This window comes from Lactuca serriola, chromosome 4 (assembly GCF_051521515.1).
Source record: "Lactuca serriola cultivar US96UC23 chromosome 4, Lser_US96UC23_V15, whole genome shotgun sequence".
Taxonomy (NCBI): Eukaryota; Viridiplantae; Streptophyta; class Magnoliopsida; order Asterales; family Asteraceae; genus Lactuca; species Lactuca serriola.
Window position 1 is genome coordinate 131,651,418 of NC_136411.1, and position 17,995 is coordinate 131,669,412.

At 40.5% G+C, this 17,995-nt stretch overlaps 1 non-coding gene across 1 annotated transcript; it reads right to left on the reverse strand.

Annotated features, from left to right (window-relative positions):
• Nucleotides 1-11,677: 11,677 nt before the first annotated feature.
• Nucleotides 11,678-11,784, reverse strand: LOC145103402 (small nucleolar RNA R71). The gene has a single exon (XR_013706495.1). It is a non-coding gene; the product is annotated as a small nucleolar RNA R71 (small nucleolar RNA).
• Nucleotides 11,785-17,995: the final 6,211 nt, after the last annotated feature.

The window sequence follows — 17,995 nt, forward strand, 5'->3', positions numbered from 1 at the left end:
GTCGGACACTTATTTTGTTGACCACGAAGAAGATGATGTTGAATATCCATTCCCAACCAACAAAACAATGGGTGGCAGGTTCTTAAACAAACTTTATCTACATATAGAAAATGTAGATGATGTATATGAAGATGTTGAATATGTTGAACCTCAATACCCTGTGCATGATGATAGACAACCATGGAATCAGATGAAACCACTGTTAGGTATGCGATTTTCTTTCCTTGATGAGCTTAAAAACATGTTGAGCAACTATGCAGTTGCTAATGGATAGGATCTTTGGTTTGAAAAAAAAAATGACTCCCAAAGGTTGTTAGTTAAGTGTTGCAAAAAAAACAACAAAAAAAACAAACAAACAAACAAGTCACCTACCTGTTTATTTAGACTTTAGGCCTTTTGGATTACTAAAGAGAAGACTTTTCAGATAAAATATTCTCTAGTTAGTAAGCATAAATGTAGTAGGGTTTTTAAGTTTGGGTCCATCGTAACTTATAAGTGGTTAGGAAAACCGTTTATGAGTGAAATTATAGAAAAGCCAAAAATGAGTGTCAAGAAGATGAAAGCTAAAGTTTCAACAACATTCAACATAAACGTGAGTGTGGGGTAATGCAAAAATGCAAAGAAATTTGCATTACAATAAATTGAAGGAAGTCTAATTGAGCATTATGGGAGATTATGGTCATATGGTCATGAAATTATGAGGACAAACCTTGGGTCTACTGTGAAGTTGGATGCAAACATCATGCCATATTCCATAACTTTGTTTTCTAAGTACTATGCATGCTTTAAAGTTGTAAGTGATGGTTGGAAGGAAGGGTGCAGGCCTGTGATTTGCCTTTATGGTTGCTTTTAAAGGGTAGTGCTAGAGGAGAAGTTTTGGAAACTGTATGGAGGGATGCAAACAACCACATCTAACCTATAGCATGGGTTGTGGTTGGAGTTGAGAACAAGGCCACATGGCTCGTGGATGACATTGATGGTGGTATTGGTGCAAGCATTATCCTTATTTCTGATGGAAACAAGATGAGCATTGGTTCATATTTATATATCAGTTTTTATGCTTGTTTCACTAATTTGTTGTTGTTATTTATAGGGTGACTAGAAGCAGTAAAAGAAAGGTGTCCAAAAGCTGAACACAGACAATGTGCTAGGCACATTGTGGCTAATTTTGCTAAAAGGTTTATTGGTCAACATTTTAGGAAGCTATTTTGGAGGGTTGTCAAGGCTAGTACTGAGCAGAAGTTCAGACATGTAATGGAAAAGATCAAAGTTGTAGATATTGAAGCATATGACTACCTTATAGACAGAGATCCTACTACCTGGTCTAAGGCATTTTTTCAAGAGGGAAGATATTGTGATGCATTTGAGAATGGGGTGAATGAGATTTTCAATTATGTTATTAGGCATGCTAGAAGGAAACCAATCACCACTATGCTAGAGGAGATTAGGGTATCTGTAATGGAAAGGGTATACAGTCAAATAGTAGAAGGAATTGAATGGGATTTGACTATATGTCCAAGTATTAGGAAGCTTATACAAGATTTGAAGGTTAAACATAAGTGATATGTAGTTTTACCATTCAACATATGGTTTTTATTAGTTTGTGTTATCACTAATTAATTTGTAGTCTTTATTGCCTTATACAGATTGTGGGGGGTACTCCTTGTGGTTATCAAAAGTATGAAGTTAGGTTAAACGATACAGCATATGGAGTGGATCTAATTGCAAAGACTTGTGCATGTAGAATATGGCAACTTACAGGGATATCTTGCTTACATGGAGTTGTTGTAATCTATTCCCTGAATCAAGATGCAGAAACATATGCATCCCAATCATACAGTAAAGAGGCTTACCTAAAATGCTACAATTATAGAATTAACCCTCTCAATGGTGGTGATATGTGGCCAAAAGTTCCTTATCACAAGCCTTTGCCTCCCAAAAGAAGAAGAGTACATGGTAGGCCATCAGTGAAAAAGAAGAAGGATGCAGTGGAAAGAGAGTTGAGTGGCCTAGTTAGACATTTTGTGACAAGAAAGGAAACTCTGATAAGGTGTAGTATTTGCAAGGAACCAGGCCATAACAAGAAAAAGTGTCCATCTAAGCAATAAACAAATACATCAGGTAAATTTTTTCATATGGACATAATGCATCATTTTGAAAAGTAATTGAGACTTCAATTTTTTGGCAGCACCAATTTCCCCCATGGGTAGTGGAGTAGGACCAAGTCCACCAACAACAACCCAACAACCACCAACACCACCACCCCCACCACCAGGCCAACTACCTCCACCACCACCAGCAGACCAACCACCACCACCGCCAGTAGCCCAACCACCAGGTGCAAGGCCTGTCCTAAGAAAAAGGGCCCCGATTAGTAGAAATGGACTGATGAAATATTTTGAAAGGATTGTCAAAATGGCATTGAGGAGGAAGATACTTGGGGTTGGAAGCAGTGCAGAGAACCCTGCAGTCCTTGATTAAGTTGGTGCGTAGGTAGTGGGTGGGCACATTGTGACATCTCCAAAATTACGGCCAGAAAATACCGGTTTGTTTATGCTTTGTTTAAAAATCAGAGTAACATTTTTAAATGAAAGTGTTGCGGAATTTGTCCCAATACAAAATATGATAAAGATTTATCAAAAGCATTTCCATAGAAATGTATTTCATTAAAAGACTCGGGATGTCATGTTCGTACAGATCAAAAGCATAAACAGTACAATATAAGTCTTACTACATTATTTCATATCTACAAGCCTATATCCGTAATCCCTCGTCCAAACATCATATCTATGCTCAAGCGCCACTACCTGTAATACATAAAACTGAGTGGGTCAGACTTGGGAGCCTGGTGAGCACATAGGGTTTTCAACCCACAATAAATAAGTTTATTAATTTCATCAACCAACAATAACCCGATTACCCGTTCCCGTTATCCTCACTTTACGTCCCTAAACACCTATCATAAGGGACCTAGCTTAAGGATCATCATCGGGACGGACACTACTGCTAAGGGGATTCCTCGGCAATAAATGTCCTAAAGGCAACCATGTGGGGGATGGAGTACACCGGTGAACACATCGTTCACAAACACCTACAGGTTGCGAGCCTGCTAGTGTTCCACTGGACTGTCTAGAAGAGTCTGTGGTCGTCATCCATACTCTGCTAGATGACAGAATCAACAACATCAACATCGAGGCCTCTCATCATTTTATCACACATCACCTATTACATCTACCCATGTTTTACCCCAACATTTTCGTAGATATAAAATACATATACAGTTTAAATCATTGAAAACATGTATAACAATGTTCATCCGGCATAGATAGCAAGTATTCAGATAATATGCATACATAGCACGTAATTTATATAAAATACTTCATATCTATGTGTAAGTTGAAAGTAACTATGCACTCACCTAATTCGGTGGTGACTCAGCACTCGGACAGCGCTTCGATACTCTCAAAACGATATTCCTTTGATAAAACCTAGTATCGATACCACTAGGGTTTAGTTTAAAGATAACCGCGACAATTTAATTAGTCCGAGTATTATTAAGCGTTAATAATACTCGATATAACTCATAATAATAGCCCAAATAATTATTTTAAGGACCTAATAACATTCCTATAATTATTTGAAAGCTATATTAAAAATTGCGTAAGCGTAGCATACTTACAGCGAATTTTATCGAAAACCGGGACTTAATTGGAGCAGCGTTTCGAAACCGAAAAACTCCTTTTTCTCGGGACTCCGGGAGCCTCGGGGCTTCCCTAGGGTGCTAAGGGGCTTAACTAGGGCTTAGGGGGGTTTATAGCACTTAGAGAGAGAAAGAATTTAGAGAGAGAGGTGAAAAAGGTGTGAAAAATGAAGAACCATCGGCCCCCTTTTATAGCCCTACGAGGCCTCGGTACGCTGGGCGTACCTCGGACCTACGCGGGGCGTAGCCATCGGATAAGAGCGCCTGATCGACTCCAGCTGTTAGCCACTTCGGACCGGATAAGACCGAGGTTACGCGGGGCGTTCCGGATCTCGTACGCGGGGCGTAGGGTGAGGCTTCGTGGCATGATCCGAAGCGAGATCTGAGACCTTCATCGGACGGCCCACAACGCGCCACGTCATCAGTCTCGCACCAGGTTTCGCATTTTCATACTTCAACTTTAAAAATTTGTAACTTTCGCGTACGACCTCCGATTTCGACGTTCTCTATATCCACGCGAAGGTGGGAACGTACTCTACAACTTTCGTTTAGACTTTGTCGGCTAATTTTCTCTCGATTTTAAATTTTATATTATTAACGGGCCGGGACACGATTGGTCCGTTAAATCCTCATAACTTCTTCATCCGACATCTGTTTTCGCCCATCCTTTTCTTGTTATGCTACTCTCAACGAGATCTTCGATTCTCGTTTAGGTCATGTCGGCTAAAAACCGCTCGATCTAATATTCGAATTTTCGGGCTGTACACTGCTATTCTGAAACATCGAAAAATCATAACTTCTTCATACGAAGTCAGATTTGGGTGTTCTTTTTATCGATGTTCTTAGTTTAACATATTCTATGACTTTCGTTTAGATCACTAAGGCTAAATCTCACTCTATCGTAAATTCACTATTTACGCTCTCCGGTATCGTGTCGGTTCTGTCGCGAAACTTCGACGGGTCATAACTTCTTCGTTATAACTCGGATTTCGGCGTTCCTTATATGCACGGAAACCTTGAGACATATTCTACAACTTTACGTAGAGATATCGAGCTTATTTCACACTTTAATTTTGAAGCTCATTTTTATTCTTTATTAATTATACATTTATAACTAAATTATAAGCACATAAATACACATAATTCACATAATACTCAAATATTTCATCTTTATTACTTCAAAAAGAGTTACAAGAGTTGACCTAGACTATTACATTGAAAAAAATGCTTAGCCCCGAAACCCGGGCGTTACAATTTTCTCCCCCTTAGGATGATTCCGTCCCGGAATCATGCATCAGCAAACAGATGTGGATAGCGATTCATCATGTCATCCTCTGTTTCCCAAGTGAGATTCGGCCCATTCGAATGTTTCCATCGGACTAGCACTAAGTCAACCATCTTGCGTCGTAACTTCTTAGTCTTACGGTCAACAATTGCCTCATGCTCTTCGATCAACCTTTTATTTTCATCCATCCTTAACTCCGAGATTGGAATTATGTCGGGAACATCTCCCGTGAATTTCCTCAGATAACATACATGGAAGGTGTTATGAATACCATCGAGTTCTTCGGGCAATTCCAGCTTCTAAGCTTGGTTCCCAATCCTCTGAAGAACTTTGAACGGTCCAATAAACCTTGGACTCAACTTTCCTCGTTTCCCAAATCATATAAGTCCCTTCCACGGTGAGACTTTAAGCAAAACGGAATCCCCAACTTCGAAGGTTATCGGTCGTCTTTTCTTGTCAGCATAGCTCTTCTGACGATCCTGAGCTGCTAACATTCTTTCCCTAATCACCTTCAACTTCTCAGCAGTCACATGGACTATCTCGGGGCCCATAAACTGCTTCTCTCCGGCTTCAAGCCAACAAGACGGCGTACGACACTTCTGTCCATATAAGGCTTGATAAGGTGTCATCTTGATGCTCGAGTGAAAACTATTGTTGTAGGAAAATTCTACTAGAGGTAAGTGCTCGTCCCAATTCCCTTGGAATTCGAGGGTACATGCTCTCAGCATATCTTCCAACGTCTGAATCGTTCTTTCGCTCTGACCATCGGTTTGCGGATGGTAAGCAGTACTCAAACACAACTTTGTACCCAACTCCTCTTGTAGACTCCTCCAAAACCTCGATGTGAAACGACTATCACGATCTGATACAATCGTAAGAGGGACACCGTGAAGTCTTACAATTTCCTTCACGTAAGCATTTGCGAGCTTATCCATAGACCACTTCTCGTTGGCTGCTATGAAGTGTGCACTCTTGGTGAAACGATCCACGACTACCCAAATCATGTCGTGACCATTCTTTGTCCTGGGCAGTTTAGTCACAAAATCCATGGTGATGTCTTCCTATTTACCCATGGGTACAGGTAAAGGTTCTAAACACCCATACGGTTTCTGATGTTGTGCCTTAACCCTCGCACATGTTACGCACTCGGCCACATACTTCGCAACATCGAGCTTCATCGTTGGCCACCAGTAGTAGGGTTTTAAGTCCCTATACATTTTAGTGCTACCGGGATGAATTGAGTACATGGTCTTATGTGCTTCTTCCATCAGAAGATCTCTTATTCCTCCCGTCTTAGGTACCCAAATTCGATCTTGGAATACCTTCAGTCCTCGACTGTTTGTTTCGAATACTAACGTTTTGCCCAAACGTTCTTCCTTTCGGTCATTATTCTCTAAAGCTTCTTCTTGAGCTTTCCTGATACTTTCCACAATCGTCGAGACGACTTCAATTCTCAACGCTCTTGGCCTTTTCCTTTCAAGGTTGACTTTCCGACTGAGAGCATCAACAACAATATTTGCTTTACCTGGGTGGTAAAGTATCTCACAGTCGTAGTCCTTGAGTAGTTCTAGCCAACGTCGTTGCCTCATGTTCAACTCCTTCTGATTAAAGAGATATTGGAGACTCTTATGATCAGTGAAGAGCTTGCACTTCGTGCCGTAGAGGTAATGCCTCCGTATCTTTAAGGCAAATACTACCGCTGCCAACTCCAGATCATGAGTGGGGTAGTTCTTTTCGTGCTCTTTCAATTGTCGAGATGCGTATGCTATCACCTTTTCTCTTTGGGTCAGAACACAACCTAACCCGACTCCAGAAGCGTCACTATAAACCGCGAAGTCTTCAACTCCATCGGGTAGAGAAAGTATCGGTGCTTCACATAACTTCTTCTTTAGCTTCTCGAATGCCTCATCGTGCTTCTCACTCCATGTATACGTAGCTCCTTTATTAGTCAAAGCTGTTAATGGAGCAGCTATCGAAGAAAAGCCTTGGATAAATCGTCGATAATATTCGGCTAATCCTAGAAAGCTTCGAATCTCTGTGGGACTTTTCGAACATTCCCACTTCATCACAGCCTCGATCTTTGCGGGGTCAACCATTATTCCCTCCTGGTTAACAACATGACCCAAGAATTGGACTTCCTGTATCCAAAAGTCGCATTTGGAGAACTTTGTGTAAAGCTTCTCCTTCTTTGATACTTCCAACATTTCTCGTAGATGCTTGCCATGCTCCTCCTGGCTTTTCGAGTAAATGAGAATGTCGTCGATGAACACTATCACGGATTTATCGAGGAATGGTTTACAAACCCTATTCATCAAATCCATGAATGCTGCTAGAGCATTGGTTTGTCCAAACGACATAACCAAGAACTCATAGTGTCCATATCTCGTTCTGAATGCAGTCTTCTCGATATCCTGATCTCTTACTTTCAGCTGATGATATCCTGACCTAAGATCGATCTTTGAGAAGTAGCTCGAACCTTGCAACTGATCGAATAGGTCATCAATCCTCGGCAATGGATACTTGTTCTTTACCATTGCCTTATTCAGTTCTCGGTAGTCTATACACATTCTCATACTTCCGTCCTTCTTCTTCACGAATAACACCGGAGCTCCCCAGGGTGATGAACTAGGTCGAATAAAACCGTTATCAAGTTATGATGTAAAGACAAAGTATTATGTTTTCTTTATGCTTTTATTTTTGCTGTGTGGGCGCATGGTGGCCCTTCTTTTGTGGTACCTAGCAGGAATCTTTTGTCCCATATTTTGTGTATGTAGACAACTACTTGCCCTTTATTTAATTTCAAATATTAATGGAGTATGTCAATGAATCCAACCACCATCTTCAATTACTTTCTTGTTATATGCATGCATTGTATTCATTCCATTCAATTGATGGGTTTTAGCCAAAAGAACATTCTATGTGCTCATGCAAAGCCTAAAGCTTGGATCCAGGTTTCTCTATTGTACACGAAATTCATCCAAGACTTTTGAACCCTGGATCTAGCATACATATTTCGAAATTATCATAAGAAAACAGATCTAGATGATTACCTCTTCAACAATGGCTTGGATCTTTTGTCTTGGAGCTTATGGTCACAAATGTCACTCCTCTAATGGCTTACAAACACCACATAAGCAAGAGGATGATATTGGAGAGAGGGGAGATGCACAATTTCGGCTATGAACTCTTTTAAGGTTTCAAGTGGCCAAAAATTGATGCTCCAGGGGTTCTATTTATACTCGTGCTGCTAGGGTTTCAGTTAAAACCCAAATTGACAACTTAGACCTTAAGCAATCCAAGGAAGCTTTTGGAATAGAGCCCTTATGGCCGAAATTAGGATGGACGCATCCCTAATTTCGCCCATGCCTAGTCCATAAGGCTTCTCAGCCCAATATTCAACTATCACACATTTGACAGTTTAAGTCCCCTTTATTTAACTAATGTCTTTTAGCCACATAATTAATTATTGTCTAATATTAATTAAACTATATGGTTTCTCCTTTAATATATTATTCATATAATATATTAATAAACCATAATAACCTCTCTCTCTCTCTCTCCATAAATCACCATGTCAAATTACTCTGGTGAAAGCAACCCAAAAGGACCATGCACTACCGGGTCAAGTACATACCAAATATAGTTACGGTCTTAGACACTAATCCAACAGTCTCCCACTTGGATAAGTCTAGTAACTACAAATGTAAGTACAGTCCGATTAGCAAGTGTAGCTCTCAAAGACGCTGTCCAACTCTAATCTTATCAGTAACTTGTCTTTTAGAAAAGGGATCGTATAGTCCTCCATTCTAGATATCGTGCGGACAATTATGTGGAACATAGTCATACTTATTGTCCAACATTTTGTTTCTCGATATCTGATTCGTCTGACATAGAACTTAATTGAACACATCAATTCAGTCCTGACCGGACCTGGCACATAAGTCAAACCAAATCATCGAGGGACCCAAATATTGCTTTTACCCTCTTAGGATAAAAGGAACAGATAAACTTCGACTTATATGCATTTGCCATTCACTCTTCAAATCTTGCACGACAATGCGTTTTGTGACATCAAGTTACTGATGTGTTTACGAATTATCAATGCACAACCAACTCGTAAATGATAAACCACATATCTAGGTTTTAAGATCATACGATATTATCGTCTTGCGATCACTCATGATAAATTCCATTAAGTGATACTAGCAAGCGCGGGTTTAATCCAATGCTCAAATCAAATTTATAAGCACTCATGCAAAGTGAAACAATAGGTAAATAATTAATATAAGACAATAACTTTACTTATAAACAATACTCTTTTATTTAATCATCAAATGATTACATTTATCTATTACACGTTTCGAAGCTTGATATGTGCATAATTAGTTAATTATTTAACGTATATTCTTAGTTATTTTTGATTAATTATGAGAATAATGTGGACAAAAGGTACTTAAAATGTTGTGAATTGTGTTTTCAGTCCAAAAGATATGTTTAGAGGCAAAAAGGAGAAAAGGAAAGCAAGTGAAGATAAAAGAGTGAAAGAAGGAGTCCTACTCGGCGAGTGGATCGACCCTACTCGGCGAGTACATGACGATGTGCCAGAAGATAAATACGACTGCTAATTCAAGACGGATAAGTATTGACCTACTCGGCGAGTTGATTCTGTTACTCGCCGAGTACCCTCTGTTTGAGGATATCTATAAAAGACGAATCCTTATTCCATGAGAAGGCATTCCTGGCGGTTTTTGAAGGATCAGCTGCAACTAAAAGGTTCAGAAGGCGCTAAGGAACCCTAGGCTTCAAGAGTTGGAAGAATTCAAGCAATTAGGTTAATTCTACCACTTAGACTTAGGAATTAAACATGTTTGCTTTCATAAACTTTGTTTTTATGCTTGTTTCTACTGCAACTATGAGCTAAACTCGTTTTTGTTTCTGTTTGGGGAATACCAAAGAACTCCTATGGTTTAATTATTGATTTTTGCTTAATTGTCTATTGGTGATTTATTAAATTAAGTTTGTTAAAGAACCTTATGTATTAATCACTACTGTTTTCTGTTAATTGGAAGGCAATTAGGTTGCATGAACATCACTTAATTGTTAACCTCATATGTCTATGTGAATGCTAAAATATATGCTTAGAAGTAATGATTATGAAACTAAGATTAATAAGAAAATAGGAAGATTAATGTGTGAGCTTGTTTGAGAAACCATCAACAAGAGGTTAATTGAATTAATAACTTAATTGACCATTACAAATCTTATTTAATCCAAATAATTAATCTAGGGAATTAATTAGTTTAAACACTTGATCAATGCTTAAATTAGTTAATTGTCTAAGGGTTAGGAGTAATGACCATGAACCTAACTATTATCATTGGTAACCAATAGCAATTAATCCACCTTAACTTAAATAACCATAGGAGTGAATTGGTTGAACCTAAATATAAACATCTTTATCAAATTTGGTGAATAGTTGTTGCTTTAGTTAATTAGTTAATTTAGTTTGTTTAAGTTTCTAGTCTTGCAAAACTAGAGAAAAACCCTTTACTTTTATTATTTGTTTTAGTTAAAATTAGCTATTAGTTTAATTGTCCGTTCCCTGAGTTCGATACCTTACTTATCAATCTATATCACTTAAAGACAGGTTCACTGCCTTTGTGTGCTCAAATTACTAATAAAAAGTAGGGATAAAACTAGTTGAATTTACACACATCAAGTTTTTGGCGCCGTTGCCGGGGAACGGTTCTAAATAATTAAGCTAATTCCTAATTTTTTCGATTCTTTGTGTGAGTTTACTTGCATAAAGTTCATTTATTGCAATTTAGTAACTAGTAATTAGGTTTTAGTATCTGTTTTAGTTAGGTTAAAACTTAAAAAAAATTTCCTTGAAATATCACTGATACTCGCCGAGTGCACTCGCACCTACTCGGCGAGTAGCAGTTTAATCAGCAATTTTTTTTTTTACAATCTTTTTGTTCTTTTTACGTTTTTTTTATTTGATTAATTTCAGGACTCTCATGACCAGAGGAGCAAACACACCACTGGTACCCCCGTTTGAAGATCCCGAATCCGAATTGAAAAGAAACAAAGGGAAGGACGTGGAGAGTTCAAGCACACCAAAGAAATCACCATTGTCCAACTTGAAGACTGTTTTTGGGAAAAAGAAGAGCAGTAAATCAGGAGCTTCTAGCGCTTCCTTGACAATAAAGGAGCCAATTCAAGAAGATATTGGATACGAGACTGAGGAAGAAGAGGAGGCAACGTACGAACAAGAAACCGAATCGGAGGAAGAGTTAGCATTCACTATGGCTAACATTGATGAAATTCCCATGGGGGAATGGAAGAAGAGGATGCGCGACGACCATGGCCCGGGACTTGTGCAACCCGCAATTCCCGCAACTGCTACCTTCGAGCTAAAAGGTCATATCCTAGCTGCGCTTAAGGAAATACCTTTCTATGGGAAAGATCATGAAGATGCCTACAAACATTTGGATGAAGTAAATGAAGTTGCTGATTATTTCAACATTCCAAATGTAACCCGCGAAACTCAACTACTTCGGATGCTTCCGGTAACCTTCAAGGGTGCTGCTAAAGACTGGCTCAAATCACTTCCCCCCGGGTCAGTCACTACTTGGGCCAAAATGAAGGAAGAATTTATAGATCACTTTTGCCCACCATCCAAAATAGCCAAACTCAAGAAGGCCATTGCAAACTTTGAACAACAAGCTGGAGAATCTTTATATGAAGCATGGGAGAGGTACAAAAGTCTGCTACAAAATTGCCCACACCATGATCTAAACAGCCAGCAAGAAGTTTCCATCTTTTATGATGGAGTCAATGTCACAACCCGGCAGTTGCTAGACTCACAAGGCCCACTTACAAAGAAGCCACCCCCGGTGATTAAAGAATTGATTGAAGAATTCTCTAAACACTCTAGAGAATACCACAACCCTAGGAATGATGTCACAAGGGGAGCCGCGTACGCTGCTACTGAAGATTTATCCGCGGTCATGGCCATGTTAAAAACCATGGATAGGAGAATGGACAAAATGGATCAAACTATTCATGCCATACGGGTGGGTTGTGAAAACTGCAATGGACCTCACCTCACTAGAGATTGCGATTTGGATGAGAACGGCAACAAAAAGGCACAAGTATGTTATTCGAGTGGTGACCGGTATGATGAAGACTGGCGCAAACAAAAGAAGGAGTGGCTGCCTTACGAAGAGTATAAGAAGGCCAAGGAAGAGAAGTACAGACAAAAAGGAAGAGGCTTTTACCAAAAGGAGGAGCCGGTGCAAGAAAGGAAGCCAAGCTTGGAAGATATGCTAACTAAATTTGTGGCCGCTTCCGAGAAAAGACATAGTGACCATGATGCTGCTATCCAAGAAACAAGAACAATGCTCAGGAACCAGCAAGCATCCATCCACAACATAGAAACGCAGCTTGGACAACTTGCTCAACAACTAAACCAAAGGTCACCGGGTGAGCTTCCTAGCAAAACCGAGAACAACCCACGAGGCAAACAAGTAAATATTGTTACCACACGAAGTGGAAAGATCATTACTCCCCTGGCCCCCATTCGAACTGAAGCAACCAAGGACTCACAGAAGGATGGAACAGAAAAACAAGTCGAAAACCAACACGCACAATCTGAGAGCCCTACTCGCCGAGTAGGACCGATGGACTCGGCGAGTACCCCTGCTAAAACAAATGAACAGCCGCCCTTGAAACCATACCAGCCTCCAATGCCATACCCAGCCCGAGCCAAGAAAGAGAAGCAGGAAGAGGAATATCAGAAGTTTCTAGATCATATTAAAACTCTTCAAATCAACATTCCTTTCATTGAAGCCGTCATGCAAATGCCCAAGTATGCAAAGTTCCTTAAGGAACTCCTCACTAACAGAAGAAAGATGGAGGAAGTACAGAAGGTAGTGCTTAATGAGAATTGCTCCGCCGCAATGCTAAACAAATTACCAAAGAAGAAGGGTGATCCGGGGAGCTTAACTTTGCCTTGCCAATTTGGCAACTTAGCTGCAATTCATGCCTTAGCTGATTCTGGAGCAAGTGTGAACCTTATGCCATACTCGTTCTTTAAAAAGCTGGACCTCCCGGAGCCAAGGCCAATTCGAATGGCAATTCATTTGGCAAACAAGACGGTTACTTTTCCAAGAGGCATTTGTGAAGATTTGCTAGTAAAAGTAGACAAATTTGTCTTCCCAGCTGATTTCATCATTCTCGACATGGAGGCGGACCCGCAAGTGCCAATCATCCTTGGAAGGCCCTTCATCAACACCGCTAGCGCTATCGTAGACATGAGAGATTCTAAGCTCACATTGCGAGTTGGGGACGATTCAGTGACATTCGGGGTAGACCAAGCCATGAAGTACTCAAGGAGTAGTGACGACACAACTTTCTCAATCGACATGCTTGACGAAATATTGGAAGAAGACATACCTAAAGATTCCGACAAATTTGCAGCCATGGATGAAGAATTTGATCCAGAAAAGGACTTACTAGAGATTGAAAGACTGTTGGAAGAAGCGGAGTATGAAGAAATAAAGAAGCAAGCTGAAAGAACTACTCGCCGAGTAGACCCGATCTACTCGCCGAGTATATCCGAAGAAAAGCCAGAAGTCGTGAATGCATCCACCAACTCGCCGAGTACCAAACCTGCACTCGGCGAGTCCGTCACTATGAAAAACAAATTGGAGCTCAAAACACTACCTGATCATCTGGAGTATGCCTTTCTGGAAGAAGGAAATCAGAAGCCTGTGATCATAGCCTCGGACCTATCCAAAACAGAAAAAGAGGAGCTTGTACGCGTGTTGAAGAAAAGGAAAAGAGTCATCGCATGGACCATCTCCGACATCAAAGGAATAAGTCCATCCTACTGCTCTCACAAAATCAATTTAGAAGAAGGAGCAAGGCCGGTGGTGCAACATCAAAGACGATTAAACCCGAACATGCAAGAAGTCGTCAAGAAGGAGGTGGTCAAGCTTTTGGATGCAGGAATCATCTACTCCATCTCCGATAGTCCATGGGTGAGTCCGGTCCAAGTGGTGCCCAAGAAAGGAGGAATGACGGTCATTACCAACGAAAAGAACGAGTTAATTCCAACGCAAACGGTAACCGGTTGGCGAGTGTGCATCGATTATCGAAAGCTAAACGATGCCACTCGCAAAGACCATTTCCCCCTTCCTTTTATAGATCAAATGTTAGAGAGACTATCGGGCCATAGCTACTATTGTTTTTTAGATGGGTTTTCAGGGTATTTTCAAATACCCATAGACCCAATTGACCAAGAAAAGACCACCTTTACATGCCCCAGTGGAACTTTCGCCTATAGACGCATGCCATTTGGACTATGCAATGCACCTGCGACATTTCAAAGGTGCATGACCGCCATATTCCATGATATGGTGGAAAAATTCATGGAGGTCTTTATGGATGACTTTTCTGTATTCGGATCTTCTTTCAATAATTGCCTAACAAATCTTGACTCAATGCTTGCCAGATGTGAGAAAACCGACTTGGTCCTAAATTGGGAAAAGTGTCACTTCATGGTCAAGGAGGGTATAGTTTTGGGACATAAAGTCTCTAAAAAGGGAATAGAGGTGGATCGGGCAAAGATAGACACCATTGCAAAATTACCCCCACCAACTAATGTGAAGGGCATTAGAAGTTTTTTGGGACACGCAGGTTTTTACCGGCGTTTTATAAAAGATTTTTCCAAAATCACGAAACCTCTAACACAATTATTACTAAAAGATGCACCCTTTAATTTTACTAAAGAGTGTTTAGAGGCATTTGACTTTCTAAAGGAAAAAATAACTAATGCCCCGATCATTATAGCACCAAATTGGAACTTACCCTTCGAGATCATGTGTGATGCTAGTGACTATGCACTAGGAGCGGTCCTTGGAAAAAGGGTTGATAAGCACTTTCAACCCATCTATTATGCAAGCAAGACCCTAAATCCCGCCCAAGAGAATTATACTACTACTGAAAAAGAACTGTTAGCCGTGGTTTACGCTTTTGACAAGTTTCGCCCTTACTTAGTTTTATCTAAAACCACTGTTTTTACTGACCACTCGGCTATCAAGTATTTGTTTTCCAAACAGAATGCCAAGCCAAGACTAATACGATGGGTGCTGCTTCTTCAAGAATTCGATATAGAGATACGAGACAAGAAAGGAATGGAGAACGTAGCGGCCGATCATTTATCTAGGCTCGAGAACCCGACATTGCAAGAAGAAAATGATGGAGACGACTTTCCGGATGAATACATTATGGTGTCCGTGGGAGAGGAGCCATGGTTCGCAGACATAGCTAACTATTTAGCTACCAATTACATCCCGAAGGATTATAGTAGTCAGCAAAAGAAGAAATTCTTTGCGGAGATCAAATATTACTTTTGGGACGATCCATACCTCTTTCGAAGCTGTGCGGATGGAATTATACGAAGATGTGTGTTCGGAAAGGAGAGTCGACGAATACTAGAACATTGCCATAGCGGGCCCACGGGAGGACATCATGGAGCACACTATACCGCAAGGAAGATCTTTGACATTGGATTCTATTGGCCTACAATCTTCAAAGATGCAGCCCAATATGTCAAAGAATGTGATGCTTGTCAAAGGGTGGGAAACATTTCATCTCGAAATGAGATGCCACAACATAGCATTCAAGTATGTGAGGTGTTTGACGTGTGGGGCATTGACTTCATGGGACCTTTTCCCACCTCTAAAGGAAATAAGTACATCCTAGTGGGGGTAGATTATGTTTCGAAATGGGCGGAGGCGCAGGCTTTACCTACAAATGACGGACGGGTAGTGGTACGATTCTTAAAAAAACTATTCTCCTGGTTTGGTGTTCCCAAGGCCCTAATTAGTGACCGTGGCACACACTTTGCCAATGATCAATTGGACAAGGTGCTCAAGAAATATGGGGTGACCCATAAGTTCTCCACATCATACCACCCACAAACGAGTGGACAAACGGAAGTGACCAATCGAGCCTTGAAGCGTATCTTAGAGAAGTCGGTGGGAAGCAACCGCAAGGAATGGTCGGATAAATTGGATGACGCGCTATGGGCATTTCGTACCGCTTTCAAAACACCTATTGGTACTACACCATATAGGTTAGTTTATGGAAAGCAATGCCATTTACCGGTTGAAATCGAGCACAAGGCATATTGGGCACTAAAGAGGTGCAACTTTGACATGGAAGAATTGAAGACCAACCGTCTAATGCAAATGAATGCCCTTGAAGAACTCCGAAATGAGGCTTACTCTAGTTCGTGGCTCTATAAAGAAAAAACCAAGAGATGGCATGACCAACGAATCAAAAGCAAAGACATCCATGAAGGCCAAAAAGTACTACTCTTCAATTCCCGATTAAAACTTTTCTCGGGCAAACTCAAATCAAGGTGGGATGGTCCCTTTTTGGTCAAGACGGTGTTTCCTCACGGGGCTATAAAATTGATCTCAAAAGATGGCACACCATTTAAAGTCAATGGCCATAGAGTGAAGAAATATGAAGAAGGAGTCCCCCGAAATGAAGGATTGGAGGAGCTGCTGCTGTGCGGAATCGCAAACACGTAGAAGGGGCGGAGTCTAGCTAATGACTCCATCAAAAGAAGCGCTTCTCGGGAGGCAACCCGAGTTTCACGTTTGCATTTTCTTTCCTTTTCTTTATTTTTCATATTGTTTTGTTCATTCTTCTTCATTTATTCTACTTCTCTAAGTGCTTGAGGACAAGCTCTACTGGAAGTGTGGGGTGGAAAGGCTAAACAAAGGAATTAATATAGTAAAATTGGCAAATTTACAAAAAAAATTTCAACCTGAGACATATACTCGGCGAGTATATCGATTATACTCGGCGAGTAAATGTTCGCTTACAGCTAAATGTCCATAACACGTGTATCTACTCGGCGAGTAGATCCATTCTACTCGGCGAGTAGCCGGTTTAAACTCAGTAAATTAAAACCTGTAAAAATTACTATTATTCAACATTTCATCTCCACACTCGCCGAGCATCTTCCCTCAGCCACCTCTCAAGGGTTCTTCAAGATCTATTCAATTTTATTCCTCTTTCTCTTCATTCAAGCAACAAGGTGACATCTTTACCCTTTAACTTTATGAAAGGTCCAATCTTTATCACATATCTCCCCATATTTGGTATGATTCCGGATTTGGGGAGTTTTTCCCAATTTTTAGGGCTTTGATTTACTCATGAATTAGAGGTTGTTTGGAGTAATTTCTTCAAGAACTATGGTTAGATAAGTAATTACAACAAAACCCTATGAACAAATTGGACTATTACACAGATTACACAGATCCGATCTCGATCTATCAAAAAGTTCATACTACTCGGCGAGTATGTTCGTGTACTCGGCGAGTAGGCCCCAATCAGATCAAAAAAAAAATTCTGTTTTAACTAAGGGGTGTTGTTTGTTGCTGTTTTTTGGTATGTTTATGCAGATATCATGGCAAGAAAAGGACAGTCATCACGTGGAGGAGGCCATGGTGATATGCCATGGTTAGCCTTTCAACAAATCACCTCTAAATCCTCCAAAACTCGAGCCCTAAACAGGTTGGAAGCGCTGCGACAGAAAGAAATTCACTTGCCCACTGCAGTGGATTGGGGATGGATGGGTAATGTCGGCTTGGAAGAGGAACTTACTCCATATTTGGTGAAAGATTGTAACTTGGGTTATGCCAACATCACTTGTGATGGTTGGTTGCAATTGTTTAAAATACAAGAGCCAGTATACGCGGAGTTATGCTGGGAATTCTTTGCTACCATTTCATTCCGAGGTGGTAGTGAATATTACAATCCAAACACGATCTCGTTTTCTTTGGGAGGAGAGCTGCGACAATGCAGCATGGTTGAGTTCTCTTGGCGGTTGGGCATCTACGATCAAGATATGTCGATGACGGACTACTTTGAAGCCTTCTTGGAAAATACCTACAAAGAACTTCCCGAGGGGGTGGTGGCGTCGA